This window comes from Podarcis melisellensis (genome assembly GCF_964234715.1).
Source record: "Podarcis melisellensis genome assembly, chromosome: 4".
Lineage (NCBI taxonomy): Eukaryota > Metazoa > Chordata > Lepidosauria > Squamata > Lacertidae > Podarcis > Podarcis melisellensis.
Window position 1 is genome coordinate 7,688,592 of NC_138531.1, and position 16,426 is coordinate 7,705,017.

The following is a 16,426-nucleotide window of genomic DNA, read 5'->3' on the forward strand; positions in this document are numbered from 1 at the left end:
ACTGGTGCTGGTTGGGACCCTTTAAATCATGGGTAGGCAAACTAAGTCCTGGGGACCAGATCTGGCCCAATCGCCTTCTAAATCCGGCCCACAGATGGTCCGGGAATCAGCATGTTTTTACATGAGTAGAATGTGTGATTTTATTTAAAATCCATCTCTGGGTTATTTTGGGGGCCTGCCTGGTGTCTTTACATGGGTAGAATGTGTGCTTTTATTTAAAATGCATCTTTGGCTTATTTGTGGGGCATAGGAATTCGTTCATTTTAATTTTTTTCCAAAATATAGTCCACCCCGCCACAAGGTCTGAGGGACAGTGGACTGGCCCCCTGCTGACCCTTGCTTTAAATCTTCAAAGAGCTTCAAAATGGGAAATGATGTTGGGACTATAGCAGGGTGTGAAACAGAAAAAAAACCAGTTTCCTACCTCTCCCCCAGATGTACTCTTGGCTTCTATTGACATGAATTTACACAACCAACAGCCCTGAGCCCTGAAATAGTTTATAATATTGGGGTAGGGGGGAATTACCGTCTAGATCTCAACAAGAGGACTAGTGCTGCATAGATTTTTTTTCTGAAGTTTGAATTTTAGCGAGTATTAAAAGGTATGTGTAAGTGAAAGTTTCCTGAATTCTCCCCATTTTTCCTTTTTATGCCACTTCCCTTCTGCTTGTAGCCCAACAGGTTTCTACTTCTGTACCCCAGTTTTAAACAAATGCCTTCATCTTTCTACAGAAACTGTAGTCATCTCTAGGGATTTTTATGGGATCTGAAGACACTCTGAAAACCAGTGGTGTGCTATATATGGTGGCTGGCATGCAAAGGCATTTAATACTGCAAAGTATTTGATAGTTACGTCATGGTATGTGCATTTTTTGTCATACAGCATAGGGTAGACAACATGCTATAGTAATTAATATTTGACAGCTGACAGCTTGTGAGATTTCACAATGGTTGCCTGCCAAGATTGAAACACTCGAGGGACGCCAAGAAATCTAAAACATTCACACTTTGAATTAAACCTGTCACATTCAAAATGTGATTTTGAAGGTTTCCCATATGAATATGTTGAGGCCAAAATCTGAAAATTCCCAAATATTGAACATTTGAGAATTTCCATTTCAGCTTTACCTAAAGCCCATCTATACAGCAGCATTTATATAAACATGAACTTGTCATTTTAGTGGGAAACGCATTAGTCTTACAATATTGTTTGTTATCTAGCTGCTATTTTGATACAGATATTTCATAATCACTGGCTCGGTTTCTTATATGCTGTGCTCCCACGTAACTGTGGTTTATCATGACCTTCCTTGTGTTTAAAATGTGTTGACTCTCATTTGGTATCATTATTTACCCACACTTGGCTCCCACCTCTGTTCTTCCATTTGTGAGTGAAGAGTGATCAGCAGTGTTTATACAAATATGTGCTATGTGCCATCCATTATTTGCTGAGCTTTCCTATCAAGGGCTGCTTCCTGGAGCCATGGAATGACTAATAATAAACTCAGCACTACTGTGACATTCTACTAGCCAAAAGGAGAGTGTGCTGCACTTCAATAGGAATAAATCAAATAGAAGCATTACAGATGGTTCCTGGGTGAAATTCATTGTGAACTATAGAGACAGGATGAAGAACCAGATATTGTTTGACTCCAACTCCCATCAGCCAGCATGGCCAATGGTCAGTGATGATGGGAGTTGTAGCCTAGCAACATTTGCAGGACCATGATCTCTCCATCCCTGATAGGAATGAGAGAGAAAGAGGGAAGGATGTGCATATTCTCAACAGGTTAGGTGATAGTGGTGATTACTGGGCACTCCACCGGTGCAAAACTCCCAATTCTTCTCACTTAGTTGACCTTTCTGTTCTGAAGTTGTTGTAATCCTCTTGGTTTTATATTTTGAGGCTGTCCCATGAAAATGTAAACTTCTGCTGGCCTATCTTAAATATCTATAATGTTTTAGCTCTTGACTGCCTGCTTCTGGATTTTATCTGCTGTTTGCCACTTTGATATGATTATTACTGTTGCCCTGTTTTTCAGGTTTCAGATGCTATTAGTCACTTTGGACATTTTATAGATAAAGCGGTTTTAATACATACTAAAAAGGTAGAGAGGAGAGGTGTACCTTGCCTGCTGTTGTACAAATGAGAGATCGTGTATTAATTTGAAATAATCAGCCAAATCTTTGACCGAAAGCCTACAGCTAGGAGATACATTGTGAGAGGGAACTGTCTAAGAAATGTTGAGAGAAAAGAAAGTAAACTAACTGCAATGCTCAGTTCCCTAAAACACAATGCTTCTGTCCAGAATAGTTGATTAACACTCAATAGGTTCATCTGTAATATATCTGTAATATATATAGGTATTCTGTGGCAGATACTTTCGAGTGGTCTTTGGGCTGCATTGCCTTCAGCACTATAAAAAAATCTACATCAGCAGTGCCTCAGAATTTCATGTTCCTTCCTGTCAAGGTGACAGGAATTTTGAAATCCAACTAAATTTGATCAGATCATAAGAGCTAATTCCTAGAGGCCAAGCTACCTTCACACACACCCCATATTTGAGAGGATCACCCCCCAATTTTTTTTATGGGCATTGCCATTCAAATGGTGTGCACGCCACATTTTGTGATCAATTATGCGGGGGGGGGGCTTACCTGGTCCCCCCCCAATATTTTATTCAAGTTGGCAGCCCTAGATCAGATTAGTGAAACATCTTGGTGGGAGGGACAAGTTGCACAATCTATGTTAGCACCAAACTGCCTAAAGTGAAATTCAAGATGAATCTGAAGATTGCTTCACGGAAAATGGCCAATGAAAATTGCAGTATGTCAATCAGATACAACATTCAGCACACCCATTTTATTATTCATTGTCTCCCATCTCCAAAGAGCATTGCAAATACAGAGGCCTGGCTGCCAAGGGGCTGCCAAGAGAATGCAGGTCACCCACAGGTCAGGGAAAAGGACTTGAGATGTGAAATGCAATGAACTTTTATTCACAGAAGTAAAAACACAACAGCGTTCCTCTAGGCTCGTCTCCCTTACTTGAAGACATTGCAGTAACTGGCGTCTGGCCCCTCCTTCCCCTCTCTGACACCCTCACTGACGGCAAACTGTGGCGAGTGGGAGGGCTTCCCCTCTTGGCCTGTCTGGCCCTTTGCTCAGCAATGTGCAGGACTCTTCTCATTCTGGGGGTTAGTGGATGAGGAGAGCTAGTTGGAACAGGACTATCTAGTTGCTGAGCAATAGAAACAGCTTCTGCCTCTCTGTCAGAGTCTGCACTCACATTGAGACTCTCAGCATCCAGTCCTGTCCTGGAACAGCTTTCTTCTTCTCCACCCACTCCCATGCTCCCTCAAGCCCCCTGCTTTTGGCATCTCCCAGCTTGTTCCTTTCACAGACTGGTTCCCCATATCCCACCACCACTGTCCTGGATCTAAGTCTTCTTCCTCTGTGTCATCCATGGGGCATTCTTGGGTAGGCGGCAACACACCCCTCCTCAGTCGCTGACACCTGCAGACTCTGAGACCAAGCTCGCCCTCATTGAATTCTCATTTTTCTTTGTTTCCCACCGCAATTCCAGAATGATAAAAAAACAGCTAAGTCATTTCACAGCATCTACTGCCTGCACACCCTAAGGAAATTGTGTAGTGCTGTCGTTAAGATCATAACAGGTTTAATGAATAGCCAACATTCAGTTCTTGGCTGCATTCAGAGGGCACTTCATTCCATCTTCCTGATGTTTTCTTACCTGTTAATTATTGTGTTTATGTGATCTTTGACACATGGTAAAAGCCTCTTCAGGAAACAGAATGGAATCTAGGAGAAGATTAGCACTCATTCCCATGTTAATTTGTTTTGGGGAGGGGGATGTTGAGAACCCCACAAACTTGAAAAAGCACTTTTGTGTTTTGCCATTTTTATTATCACACCACTGACGCTCACATGACAAAATCAGGAGCTGTATCCTGGCATACAACTCTTTCCCACTGTTTAGCACGATGAGGCAGTATATCAACGAAAAGGCCACAGTTACATATCACAACAGATACTGCAGTGTAAAAGGAACAATAGAAAAATTGGAAGAGAAGCACAAGCATTATAAGTAGTAAAACGATCACAATAGGCCCCACATTTGAAGGCAGCTCTTATCTTTTTTTTTTTTTTAAAAAAAGATATTTATTGAAGTTTTTAAAAGTTATACAAAAACAAAGAAAAAAGAACAATAGCAAAAACAAAACACAAACACAGAGAATAACAGATATAAAAAAGACAAAATACAAAACTAAAAACAATTTAAAAACAAATAAGGTTTCGTTCCCTTATTTTCTTATAACTTACTTCCCCGACCTCCTCATACCTCCCCTTTCTGTATTCCAATTTCATTATTAATTCAACAAATCCTCTCCCTTAATTTCCATTTAATTTTTTTAACCTTTCTTTTCTTTTTACTTAATCATTACAGCTGAAAACCACTTAATTTCTAAACCAACATCATTCTAACATTCATTAATTTTGCAATATTTCCTAAGATAGTCCTTAAATTTCTTCCAATCTTCCGCCGTCTCTCTTCCCTGGTCTCGGATTCTGCCAGTCATTTCTGCCAGTCCCATGTAGTCTATCACCTTCATCTGCCATTCTTCCAAGGTGGGTAGATCTTGTGTCGAAGGCAGCTCTTATCTCATAGAACCAAAGCCTTGAGTTTTCAGGGTGAGCAGAGGGAGTACCTGGGAGCTCCATCAACTTTTTATCAAATTATGGTAAAAATGTTGCTTCCAATTTAAGTTGTTATTGCACTTTTTATCATATCAGGCAATAAAAACAAAGTTAAAATAAAAATTAAAAACAAAGAAAAAAGCAAGAAGAAAAGAAAAAGAGGGGAGAAATTAGAAAGCCCTCTCTCAAAGGCAGATCTCAACCCATGTCTCACACAGAAGGGGGTGGACCCTTCTCTCACCTTTCTTCTCCCAGCCTCCCACCCTGGGAGATCTTCGCATCCCTGCCTCTCACACAGGGTCTTTCACCAGCCATCCATCACTTTCCTGTGCGTACCCTCATTAACCCAGAGTAGAAGTCCCAATTTAATTTGTATAGAGAAGATAAAAAGTTTAATGAAAACATTCTTCATGTAACTCCTTCTAGGACTAGCGTTGCTCAGTGCATACATCTACCATGCTGTTTAGCAAACAAGTTTCACTTAAAAAGAAAAATAGCTTATTTATTTACGGGTAGATTGCCAAATTCTACCTTGTTTGCCTGTTAACTTTTAGCATTTTGCTCCAAATTTGCCTATAATTTGATATCGCCGCATTACCTTCAGTATGTGTCTGCATGATTTCATCAGTCACAGTCTTTGCTTTTTTGACACCACAAATGCTTTTTCTTCAGAAATCTTTGCCAGCCCTTTTCCAATGTAAAAGTGTTCAAGTCAAGAACCGATATTTCTTCTCCTGATGGCCATTGTGTCTTATGTTCATGAGTGTAACTATCCAGCTTGTCTTTTTAACTGCAACCCAAAACAGAGGACTGATGGTTTCGGGAATTTCTATGCAATAATGTCAAATCATTTCTATATGTTGGCTGTCAAATACCTTCAGTACCACATTTTTCATAGTTCCTTTTTTATTAGCTGTCTTAAAACTACACGTACTACCCAAGATGATACATACACAATGTGAAAGGGGGAGCTCACAACACTTTCTTCACTAGCGGGCCAGCAAATCAAAAGCTGATATGTTATTTTTGCTCCTCCCTGCTTGCTCGCTCCTACGGTAACCATTTGCTTCTTTAACCAGAAAACGGACTTGAAGCTGGTAAGCAGGTGACTCGTGGCATTGCCAAGCAGAAGGAATGAAGGGTGAAAGCTGCCTTAAGTCTATTCCTTCACTGGCAGACTAAGGGTGCATTCAAATGTGAGGAATATTGCACACTTCTGTCCCATTTTCTAATGTTAACACTGTTGTGTTAAGAACTGTGGCTTTTTGACCAACATACTAAATTTCATTCACCCCAGTGGGTACGTGTGAAACATAGCCTTTAACATCACTGGAAGTGGAATAGGATACAAATGCAATAAATTGTGGAAAGTTGTGTGTGTGTGCATCTCTGTTTCCAATTCCCCAAACTTCCCTTGCTAAACTGAATAGAGATACATATATTTCAGTGCTCAGAAGCGCTATGTAAGTATCATTCCTACCCATGAAGAGCAACCTGGATCAGACTGAATGAGACTTCGTACATTTTCACATGCAACACTTTGGAGCAAGAGCCATTTTATCAGGTATGTAATGCAGACATAAAACCTACATTTGCCAAAATGTTCCTTTTCATTAGAAATGCCTCTCATCCATTTTTTTCTCATGAACAATAACCGGACAAATGACATGAGGAGAACTCAAAAGCATAACATAGCATAAGAATACAGTGGTACCTTGGTTCTCAAACAACTTGGGACCCAAACACCTTGGAACCCAAACACTGCAAATCCAGAAGTAACTGTTTCGGTTTGCGAACCTTTTTCAGAAGCTGAATATGCTCCATTTTGAGTGTTACACTTCTGATTTGAGTCTTACGCTGAGGTCTGTCTGTTTTTGCTATTTATTTTGCATTTTTGTTTTTGTGGCTCTTTTTCGTTTTGTTTTTGTGACTGTGGGCTACTGTCAGCTACTGATCGATTGATTTGTGTGACTACAGTACATTGTTTATTGCTTTCATTTTATGGATCAATGGTCTCCTTAGATAGTAAAATTCATGTTAAATTGCTGTTTTAGGGGTTGTTTTTAAAAGTCTGGAACAGATTAATCCATTTTGCATTACTTTCTATGTGAAAGCTCACCTTGGTTTTGGAATGCTTTGGTTTTGAAATGGACTTCCAGAATGGATTAAGTTTGAGAACCAAGGTACCACTGTTGCTGCATCAGTTTAGCATCCTGTTACCACAGTGGCCAACCAGATGATGTTGAAGAAGTAGAGTTTGAATTTGATATCCCGCTTTATCACTACCCGAAGCAGTCTCAAAGCGGCTAACATTCTCCTTTCCCTTCCTCCCCCACAACAAACACTCTGTGAGGTGACTGAGGCTGAGAGACTTCAGAGAAGTGTGACTAGCCCAAGGTCACCCAGCAGCTGCATGTGGAGGAGCGGAGATGCGAACCCGGTTCACCAGATTACGAGTCCACCGCTCTTAACCACTACACCACACTGGCTCCCTGTAGGATGCCTGTAGGAAGCATCTGTAGGATGTAGGAACACACAAGTTAAGCCTCAGGTGTGAAAATGCTCTAGGTTGGCCTCCATATTTTAGTCTGAATTGCTTGTGAATTGCTCTGCCCATCAGTGGGCAGCAGTGCAAATCCCCCTTCAAAAGAAAATCTGAACCTCAGATTAGGTGTTGGATGGAGACTTAAGTGCAAATCCCAAACAACATTTGACAAGTGTGGCTTGGGAAAGGATGTTGTTGCTGCACAAAGTGCTGTCTTACTGTAGGCTAGAAGGCCCAACAGTGCAAGAAATAAGCATGCCCCAATGATATGCAGAGCACAAATGCAAGCAACAGCCAGTCAACATTCATTATAGCTCAGTCAGTAGAGCATGAGAGTAGAGCAGGGTCGTGGGTTTGAGCCCCATGTTGGACCCATGTTGGATTCCTGCATTGCAGGGAGTTAGACTGGATGAATCTTGTGGTCCCTTCCAATTCTACAGTTCTATTATTCTATTATTCTACCCAGTCCTAGTGGGTGTAATAACCTAACAAGAAGTTGGCCAAGTAAGTTGAACAGTGTGCAAAAACACACAAAGAGGGTCAGATACTTTCAGTTGTGGTCTAGTCATTCCAGTCCCAGCCCAACAATGTCAAATCTGCATATGAATTTCAACTTGACAACTTTCCACTGGAGTCTATTAAATGGGCAGCAGATGTTGCTTTAGCCACAGATCCTTTGATTTTGGGGTTCTTCTGGAAGCGTTAAAATGAGTTAACAAGGCCAAAAGGTTTTTGTTGTTTATTTTCTGATACCCCACAGTTCCTGTTGTAACAGCTTAGGCCAGCTAATAAAAAAGTACAACAATTTAAAAACAAAGTGAAAACAATACCAAAAATGCAATGTTTCATACAATCTGATGGTCAGTACCAAAGCAGCAACAAATGCTTAAAATGTAGAAATATTGGGGAAAGGAGTGCAATTTTTGAGCTGCATTGTTTCTTCCTTCTTATCATTATTGTTGGAACTTTCAATGTTGAAACCCATTAGCACCTTCCTTAAGCACTAATATATTCAGTGGTTTAGTGACCTTTTCAAATGTGACCTTTTTGGATTCCTTTCTTGAGGCTATGGGGTAAAATGATTTCACCACCTGCTTCTGGTTGCAATATGATATAATTGTATGAAGGGTCCTTGAACGAGAATAGAACAAGCTTTTGCTCTTTAGCAAATGGATTGATGCGTCTCGAAAGGGACCTGCTTAACCCCCTTTGTTTCACACATGAGCTTTTTTCTTCTTCTTAAGTTGACAAATGATTTTCTAATAACAACCATAAATCAATCGGGCCTTAAAATAAGGTTGTCATATAAAGATAAAAACAATTATTACCCCACCAAATGGTTTTCCCATCCTAGTTTTCTAACATGTGCCCTAGAGGTGAAAAGTAAAAATATTTCCCTTGTGGCTGATCTTTGAAAGAATGGGAAATTCTGTGTAAAAATTCCATTACAGTAGAGTAGATCAAGAATAAGGATGAACTAGGGGGTAGGACTGTACAATAGATGTTTTCAAGGAAACTGTACAAAAAAGCTTTCATGGTGTTAATGTTATTTACGAAAGGGAAATAAGTTCCTATTCATTTTAGCTTTACATACAACTGTTAACATGGACTTGCTCTTTTAATGTTTCAGTGACTTTTAAATCCATCACATTCTTATCTGATTAGATATGAGTTGCTTTGATGATTGGATGCCTTCCCACAATTTTCTAAGTGTCTTCCTGTTACTCTGGGTGTTGAAAGACATAAAACTTTATTTGCTGGAAAGCCACATCTTTAAAGACAGAAATGATGAATTGTGAACCTATTACCAGCTTTGTGGGGGAAAGAAAAACGTCCCAGGATTTTATTTGTGTCTTTAACTTCAGCACTCTGGGATTTTCAAATTAACAACTATCCACTAGTGAATTAGGTGGCCCCTTGTATCATTGCAGGACAGGCTGTGGTCATGGATTTTGATCTGAAATCAGTATGTGGATATGACAGTAGTCTGTTAGATTCTCATTTTTCCAATCTCATGCTCAGTTCTTCACAATTCCACATCAGTTTATTATGAAAATTCACTGGCATTTCAGTGTAAATATGTAACACACATTTTTTTCTGTAATTTTGCCTAACACACACATGTGTATGTTTTGTGAAGCAATTTCCCCTAATATAATACACTTTGGTGCTATTTTCACCAATGTGGGTCACTTTAGGCCCATTTTCCTTAATACACCCTTTAAAAAATTGTTTGGTTGGAGAACTGCATCACAAAATTCAGATAAGTGCACATTTCAAAGGATGGCTGTGCTTCTAAAAGGCCAGGTGCGCAGCCTAGGAGTCATTTTGGACTCGCAGCTGTCCATGGAGGCACAGGTCAGTTCTGTGTCCAGGGCGGCTGTCAACCAGCTCCACCTGGTATGCAGGCTGAAACCCTACCTGCCCATGCTCTGTCTCGCCAGAGTAGTGCATGCTCTGGTTATCTCCCGCTTGGACTACTGCAATGTGGGGCTACCTTTGAAGGAAACTACATCTAATCCAGAATGCAGCTGCCAGACTGGTGACAGGGAGCAGCCACTGGAACCATATAACACCACTCCTAAAAGATTTACGTTGGCTCCCAATAGATTTCCAAGCACAGGTGCTGACCTTTAAAGTCCAAAATGGCTTTGTCCCTGTATACCTGAAGGAGCAACTCCACCCCCATCGTTCAGCCTGGATACTGAGGTCCAGCTCCGAGGGCCTTCTGGCAGTTCCCCTACTGTGAGAAGTGAGGTTACAGTGAACCAGGCAGAGGGCCTTCTCAGTAGTGGTGCCCATCCGGTGGAACGCCCTCTCATCAGGTGTCAAATAGATAAACAACTACACAACCTTGTCAGTGGTGGTTAGATGCATAAGCAAAATTCTCTAGCAAACCATGCAGCCAGGGTTTCCCCATCCCATAATTTTGTGAACCCTACATATGATAAGCGAAGAGAATGACCATCTTCTCCATCATACTCATCTGGAACCTAAAAAATATCCCTAATAACCTCTCTATCCTTGCATGCATGAACAGTCTATTTGTAATGACACATGATTAAACAAAAGGAAGTGTCTCAGTCATAGCAGACAAGTCATATATCTGACACTAAGATGCAGAGTTAATTTTACAAGAAAGCAAAGATGTATTGCGAATCAGTGTGCAAGGACTTTTTCTACCCCTTTGCTAATGTTTTCCGAGTCAATCATTGGCACTAATGCCTCATAATGCTGCACGCTACTGCGAGTCTTCACTCAAAACTTGAAGCTGATAGATCAAGACAAGGTCAGGGTAGTGCCGCTTCTATGTTTGCATAACTACAATCCCATCCTTCACAGAATGCCTTCCCATTGGCTCGATGTGTCACAGAGTTGATGGAAGGCAAGGAAGTCTCTTTACTTTCCTGTAGCAGAAGTTTGCCAAGATTTCTCTGAGCATGACACCATGCCTTGTTTGGAAGCCATGTGTTCTAATTTAATTCTCAGATCTGTCTGTCACAACAACAGGAGCACACGGTTCTTGGAAATGCTGTGATGCTGGTGACTCACAATGTTGTGCCTTAGAGCGCATGCACATCGGGATCCTTCTCTTGCCCTTGCCTGCCCCTGCATTTTATTCGGATCTGCAATGCATGATCCTGCAAGGACTGATGATCTGTATTGCAGTCCAGAAAGACTGAAGCTATTTTGTCATCTCTGAAGATATTGTCGCCAGATTTATCATGACAGTTCCAAAATGCACTAATCTGGACACCGCTAAATATTGTCATCCAATTTGTCATGACCATTCCCAAGAGTGAGGAGTGGGTTTTTGTCTATGTTTAGATACTATTGGAGGCCATTTTTAAAAAGATGGTGGACTGACCTTTCAAAACTGCATGGATTTTAACCAAATTTTGCATGATGGTTCCTCAGATCAGGATTGTATGTATTTTCAGATGCAGTTGGATGCCATTTTGTAACAAGATGATGGACTGACCTTTCAAAACTGCGCTGATTTAAACTACTGATTGCAAAACTGCATTGGTTTTTTGGTTCCTTAAAATTCTCAAGCAATTCCAGATACAAGGCTGCTAGTATTCTATACTTTACTAGCAATGTGCTAGTTACTACGACAGATGGATGACAGACTTATTTATGGCAAACATCCCACAGTAGCATTTCAATAATGTCTGTAAAGAGGCGACAGGACCTGCAATAAAGGTTTTGCCCTCAGGTGAACCACTTTATCCCCCCCCCCGAAGTGTAAATATCCACTAACTTGAGGGAAAGAAGAAGGACAGCACTGAGATGTGGGCTGGTGACACCCAGCCACTGAGAGTCAAATTTCCTCTTCATCTCCATATTCATATTTCGGTTTTATTTAATAATAAGTCATGTTTGAGAAATAGGTAAAGGGTAAAGAGACCCCTGACCGTTAGGTCCAGTCGCGGACTCTGGGGTTGCGCGCTCATCTCGCTCTATAGGCCGAGGGAGCCGGCGTTTGTCCTCAAGACAGCATGACTAAACCGCTTCTGGCAAACCAGAGCAGCACACGGAAACACCGTTTACCTTCCCGCCGGAGTGGTACCTATTTATCTACGTGCACTTTGATGTGCTTTTGAACTGTTAGGTTGGCAGAAGCAGGGACTGAGCAACAGGAGCTCACCTCGTTGCAGGGATTCAAACCACTGACCTTCTGATCAGCAAGCCCTAGGCTCAGTGGTTTAACCCACAGCAACATGCGCGATAAATAGGAGCATAGCTGTCAACTTTTCCCTTTTTTTAAAGGGGAAATCCCTTATTCCGAATAGGATTCCTTGCAAGAAAAGGGAAAAGTTGATAGCTATGAATAGGAGCAACCTAATCAGAGAAGCTGGCTGGACCTTGACCCTTGTCCCACCAACTTTCATAATTCACCTCCTTGTGGTTGTCCTTTTACCCATCCGCCAAATGTGCATCCATGCTTGAGGATTTTACCATGGGGGCAGGGGAGGCAAGACTGGCTTTTACAAACCTGGATGTGTTCCCCATTACCCAAAGCTAATCATGATCTCAAGGGACTGAGGGAGAGCAGGCTTGTGGAGATCCCCCCCCCCAAAAAAATCTTTGATTCTGTTTCTTGGTTTTACTTGATGTGATTAAATGCTAGGAACTAACTTTTACAGATGATAGATAGATAGATAGATAGATAGATAGATAGATAGATAGATAGATAGATAGATATAGATAGATAGATGATAGATATAAACACAGTGGTTATAATCAAATCGAGTCCCCTACCACCCCCCAGAATTTCCTTTCTTTCCATATTTTAGTTTTTCTTTAGGAAAGCCCCAATTATACAAGTGCACAATTTCACCTTGAAAAAAGTCAGATTTGGCTTGTTCCTTCCATGTGCATCGTTTGCCCTTGGAAATGATTTCCAAAAAGATAGCCAGTCAAAAGATTAATAGAATTAAAATCTTTGTAGAATAAGCTTGTTCTTGCTGACAGCTAACTTGATTCCCCCCCTTCCTTTCAAAAGACAGTAAACAGAAACAAAGCCTGCAGCAATACAAAGGAAGCGAGCACATTAAAGAGGGATTAGCTTCAGGAGGCTATGACAGATGTAAAGTGCTTTGCACACGTTGCTATGTGATGTTGAACATATGTTGTCAATTAAAAATTGCTTAAGAAATATTTAACAAGGCAAATCTTACATAGCTCTGGTTTGTAAGAATATACTGCCTTTCTCTTTCACCACCTTTCATTTCATTTAATGCTTTATTGTGAGCAAAAGAAGAAGAAGAAGAGACCACCTTTTGCACCATAGTTACTACTCAAATATACTTCCCAGGGTGGTGTTTTAATTGTATGTCTTGGAATCCTAACATTAATCTGCCTCTTTAGGGAAGGATGAGGCAGCTTGCATTAAAGCACTGATTCCCATAGTTCAGTGTTGTCTCTGATAATTGCCTCTCTAGGGTCTCAAAACATGGGGGCTTCCCTGTCCTGCTGTGCCACTAAGCCTGCTGGGTCACTGCCCTGCCAAGTGGAATTTCATGCATTGTTTAAAAAACTTCCCCCACAAATCTCAAAGTCATACACTCCCCTGTGCTACACACCCTGATATCCTTCCATCTGAATTTAGAAAGTCTCCTTCGGAGATCTCTGTCAATCTGTAATGAAAACAGATGAAAGACAAAACAGCATCCATTTAAAACCAAAATACAGAAATTGTTTTCTTTTTTCCTTTTTTTCTTGGAAGAAGAAGAGGAGGAGGAGGAGGAGGAGGAGTTTGTATTTGATATCCCGCTTTATCACTACCCGAAGGAGTCTCAAAGCGGCTAACATTCTCCTTTCCCTTCCTCCCCCACAACAAACACTCTGTGAGGTGAGTGGGGCTGAGAGACTTCAGAGAAGTGTGACTGGCCCAAGGTCACCCAGCAGCTGCATGTGGAGGAGCGGAGACGCGAACCCGGTTCCCCAGATTACGAGTCCACCGCTCTTAAGCACTACACCACACTGGATCTCTTGGAAATTTTATAGGTGTTTGATTGCTCATGTTGCCCTATCTTATCTCTGGTTTGCATTCAAACCAAGATGCCTTCTTCAATTGTTCTGCTTTCTGTTTATAAACCCTTTTGACGTAGGCCGTATATTTCTCTGTTTTGTACAGTGTCTTGAACATTGCTGGTGCTAAAAAGTGTCGTAATCATACTGCAGGAAAACTGAATTCTGAATCAAGGGAAATGAAAGGTGAATGTGAGAATTTAAGTGGCTAATGTATGGTGGTGATAAAATCCATAAAAAAAATCAAACAGACTTGGATGCTACCTTAATGAGCTGCCACAGTCTGAATTCACTCATGTGTCAGAGCACCCTTTTAGTCACAGAAGGGAATAGGAATGTGTCTAGCCTAAGTCTGTGTGATTGGCAGGAAGGGAAAAAGGAGGGCTCAGTATTGGACAGTCATGATATAAATACCAGGCAATTTCCAACCTTCCATTTGTGGCCTATCCTGCTGCAGCTTCCAGTTAAATTTTCTGACCAGGGATGCAGACGTGGAGAATTTGGTATCAAGCCATCTGTAGCTACAGGTTGACCTAAGTTTTGAACTGGGGAAAGTAAGAGGAAACTTGACAATCAAGTTATGGTTGGGTCAGTTTACTGTGAATTTGTCAACCTTCAACCTTTATGCTATTATTGAAATTCCATGGCACAGGTACCGCTTGTTTCTGTCTATTGAATCTTCCAGCAGAAAATAATCCATAAAAGTCTATGGAAACTCAAAACAGGATATGGTTTCCATTCCGTAACTTTTGTTTTGATAAATTGTGACACAAATTGTTAGAAGCACCAATGCACACCTACCTCTAACCTGTTTTACTAGAATAGACAGATTAATGTATTGATTGTGAGCTGGAAGCTTCCTTAACTTCCATCTCCGTGTAGACCTGTGACAAATCCATCTCGCAGAATCATTTTCCACCTACCCATAGAGTCAATCTAGCTTCTGTTTGTCACAAGTTATACTTTTTGACTTTTAGGAATGAGTTTATAATACCCCTGAAATCTTCCTACATATATAGCATGCAATCTTTTTTTTTTTAAAAGAATGAATTGGAAACAGAATTTCCTCAACCACAACTTTTTAGAGGACACATAAGCAAATGCTACAAGCAGCAAGTCTGACATTTGGAAACTGTCCTCGACAAGCATTCATATTCCGTCATATGTTGCGTTTCACGTGCTTTAGGTTCAATAATGAGGCCTAAAAGAGTCTCTAATTTCGAGGTGCATTTATGATTCACGAACCAATTCAGTCAGAAGATCTATATTGGGAGGAATTTGGATCTTCTTATCCACTGTCCCTGCTCCACATATTAATAGAAAGGTCTGAATAGAACTTCTGCATGTATATGTTGTATGTATAGTCTTTGCACAACTGTGAAGCCTGCAGAAACCTAAATGGGTGTACAGAACCCGTGTGTGTCAGGGATCTGTGTATGGTAGCTCTGTGTGGTCAGTGACTGAACTGCATGTAGCAGCTTTCTGACTCTGCCCATCCAGTTGATCCACAGAACTTTCTGGGCATCAAAACTGAGTCCTGCTTGAGCACCATTGTGTTCCTGAGCTGTGGCATGTTAATGAATCCTTGATTTCTTCCACCTTCTTCCTTGCTCCCTGCTCCTGCCTCTTTGGGTCCTAAAAACTGGCTTGCTCTATGGCTTCTGATTCCTGCTCCTTGCTCACCTCAGACTTCTGCCCATGGCCCAGCCCTAACAATGAGTACAGCTGCATGTGCCAATGCTACATTCCGACCTATGGATGGATTCATGGAGATTTGGAGGAGAGGCAGCAGATGAGGTCTTACTTCCCCGCTCCCACATTTCACTGAACAGGTGAAAAGTGCTGCTGAGGGAGACAGAGGAAGTGGACTGGATGGAGAATGTCTGGCTGCATAAATATCCAGTTGAAGAACGTTAGGGCACTACAAATTCTAGGTTTGCCAAACACAGATGTCCTTGTTCACATAATCTGTCCCGTCTACCATGATATCCTGCTTGATGAAAACTGCAGAATGTTTTGCTTTGCAAAAAGCAAACCTGAGAAAAGAAAGAAATTGACAAGATATGTTTCTTCCTCCCATTTCACATAGCATAGATTACTTCTTCCACATTCTTTGTGCAGTAGAGGCTGTCATCTGAAACTAATCTTGATGGGCAAGAGGCCTTCTTTTAAATGTTTGTGTTACTTTGTTCTACTGAAGAATCAGAATTAGATAGTTAATAAAATGAGTTTATAGAAGCACAATGGTGGCAGCCACAATTTATAGTGCTTTATAGAAGCACAATGGTGGCAGCCACAATTGCTTTGCTTAATTAGGAATTTGGTACTGTTGGAGATATATTTCTAAAGCTGGTGACCATTTTGCCATTTTGAAGCCTTGTTCAAAAGTGTGGTGTAGTGGTTAAGAGTGGTAGACTTGTAATGTGGTGAACCGGGTTCGCGTCTCCGCTCCTCCACATGCAGCTGCTGGGTGACCTTGGGCCAGTCACACTTCTCTGAAGTCTCTCAGCCCCACTCACCTCACTGAGTGTTTGCTGAGGGGGAGGAAGGAAAAGGAGATTGTTAGCCGCTTTGAGACTCCTTCGGGTAGTGATAAAGGGGGATATCAAATCCAAACAACTCCTC

The 16,426-nt window shown here is 41.2% G+C and overlaps 2 long non-coding RNA genes across 2 annotated transcripts in view; one reads left to right on the top strand and one right to left on the bottom strand.

The window, feature by feature from the left end:
- Positions 1-13,873, top strand: part of LOC309367792 — a 95,191-nt gene extending 81,318 nt beyond the window's left edge. Inside the window, exon 2 of the long non-coding RNA XR_014167365.1 lies at positions 13,514-13,873. This is a non-coding gene — a long non-coding RNA (uncharacterized lncRNA). The remainder of the gene's footprint in view (positions 1-13,513) is intronic.
- LOC309367755 overlaps positions 4,675-16,426 on the bottom strand; it is an 80,111-nt gene continuing 68,359 nt past the window's right edge. The window contains exon 3 of the long non-coding RNA XR_014167324.1: positions 4,675-5,509. This is a non-coding gene — a long non-coding RNA (uncharacterized lncRNA). The remainder of the gene's footprint in view (positions 5,510-16,426) is intronic.